Source organism: Camelina sativa, chromosome 11 (assembly GCF_000633955.1).
Source record: "Camelina sativa cultivar DH55 chromosome 11, Cs, whole genome shotgun sequence".
Classification (NCBI taxonomy): Eukaryota; Viridiplantae; Streptophyta; class Magnoliopsida; order Brassicales; family Brassicaceae; genus Camelina; species Camelina sativa.
In genome coordinates, this window is record NC_025695.1 from 2,057,504 (window position 1) to 2,060,098 (window position 2,595).

General features: G+C 34.2%; 1 pseudogene; it reads right to left on the minus strand.

Annotated features, from left to right (window-relative positions):
- Positions 1,929-2,359, minus strand: LOC104727547 (annotated as a pseudogene).

A 2,595-nucleotide genomic window follows, 5' to 3' on the forward strand; every position in this document is an offset into this window, starting at 1 on the left:
GGTAATTGGGATCCGGATAACGCCCTGAATCAATGTCATTGACATCCCTAATGAGGAGCTCATAGTGTCGCCTTACTTCTTCAGCTGATTTGTTACCAACTGCTCTGGCAACGTTATGCCAACGGTCAGGAGTGTCTTGGTCATATTTAGCCAATGCCCTTTCAAACAGTTTATTCTCCTTACTTGTCCAAGTAGCGTTAGAGCTCGAGGAGTTGTAAGCCATTTTACGAATAAGTATGTATATCGAGAGTACGTAGAAGATTGAAAAGAGCCTTTTAAATGGATCTCTGGTTTCTTGGGAGGGAGAAAAAGAAGGAAGATGTATGTATGACTTGAGAAAAAGGAGTTGATTTGGTTAGCTAAGAGAAGGAGGAGCTCCTTATAAGTAGGAGGAAAAAAGCATGGTGTGGGGTTCCGCCAGTTGGAAGAATATATACTTCAAGAGTGACAATTTCTTTTAGCAACCACATAAAGTCTTAGAGAAGGTACACAATTGCATGTGAAACAATCCAATGAAACCTGATATATATTTCTTTTAGTACCACATAAAGTCTTAGAGAAGGTACACAATTGTGAAACAATCCAATGAAACCTGATATATATTTCTTGACCTTGCAATTGGGAAATTTAAATGGTTCTTTCTTCTCTTTCTTTTCTTGCTACTATCCGTACAGTAAACGACGAAGGCAGTAACCATTTACCTTATCTTACCTCTTAATTGAGGCACGGCTAGCTTTGTAGAGATCATTTCATCACTAGATTGTAGTATCCGATGCTTATTTTAAACACATGAGATTGTTAGATCATGTTTGATGCTTCTTTGTGATCTCCATCCATTTTGATTGTAAATATCTTTTTATATGATAGGTTAGTGATGATATTTCTTTTCGTAGATACCATATATGTCCAAATCATTTGGTAATGTCATAAAAAGAAAACACAACCCCCACTTCATCGATTCTTGCCATTCTCGTTGTTATGGCTCTTATATCAAATTTGGTAATATTGCAATCATCTGAGTGATCTCTTTGGTTACATTTGGCTTGTGTTGAGCATCTGTTAACAAGGATGGAAACTAGTGCATGCAACCCTTATTAGTGAATATATCAAAACCCTTTATATGTCCTCTTGATGCTCTTTTTTGTTTGATACTATATTTTTGATGCTCTTTAATTGCTTAATTAGCTTTAAAATTTTACTCCCTCAAATGAGAAGAAAAATATCAGAGTATTACGAAGAAGTACTTTTGGCTTAATAGTTAGAAATTAGGCCTCCAAAACATGTTCCTCCCTGGACCGCGTGACCACAAAAACATGCTTTGTCAACCTTAAGAACCGAACCTTGTTAGGTTATAGTATATTGATTTCGTCATCAAACCAGTCAATCGTTATCTTTTATATGTATAGGAATCTTTGCTTTGTCCTTCTTTTCTTAAACGGGTTAAGAAGATTGGTTGATTTAAACCTTAGTAAACTTGAGCAACTACTTTTCTTGCACACCATTCCTTTATAAAGATATCCTGCGTTTGGCGCATGCATACAAAATTTTACGTGGGTATAAAACTGTAAAGCATGGATTTAAAACAAAGAATTGTTCTATTATATTTGACAATCAAATGTTTTTTAATAACTAATGTATATATATGTAATATATGTATTCGTAAATTTATATGTGCTTCATACTTTCTAAGATATTCTTATGTTATTTGTGAATATGATAAGGTAATCAACGTGAAAAAAAGTTCTCTATAAATTCATTTTTACATGCATAGAGTTCTCCAACACACTAGCTTGTTCATAAATTTATTTTTTCTCGTCGTTTTTGTTTTATGCATTACTAAACTGGAGTTAAAATATGCATGCATTATACAACCACGGACGAGAATGGAAGAGCAAAATAAATAATTAAAAAAAAAAACAGTACCTTTTCGAGGATATTCAGGTGTTCTTATTTATTTTTCTCACTTATTTAACATTGAGTGGGTAACACAAGTGGACGAATTCCAAATCTTGTGAAGATCTCGTCGATGACATCTGCGCCTTTCTTACGCTTCTTCTGCTCCTTTGTTTTGGACATTGTTTAACCTCTCCGATTCCTCTCCACTCGGTGTGTTCTTTATTTTGTACTTAATGTTTATTATAAGAAATATTTATATATTATAATAACAAAAAAGATGAAGATATGGACTGTATTTCTTCTCCCTAAAAAGTTATAAAATATCAGCTCTCGTAACACTCTTTGGTCTCTCTATTCTAAGCTTTCTGATAAAACATTCGTTTGGCAGATACTCATCTCCTTTCAACTTCACTTGCCCACTCAACAACTTGTCCTCTTGGAATATTTTTTTGGACTCTTCCATTTGGATCCGTACCTTCACGTCTACGCTTCATTGCTTAAGGTAAGCACTCATATATATTAGTTAATTACTCTTCCATTATGAACGGTATAACTATTTCGCTACAATAAGTTGTTTTCATGTCCGGTTTTGTCTAGTCATGTGATTCTTATACCCAATTTTCTACCCATAATACGTTGAGTTTACAAGATGAATCGGTTTGGTTATGTTAGACACTAGAGTTAGTTCTATATGAGCCG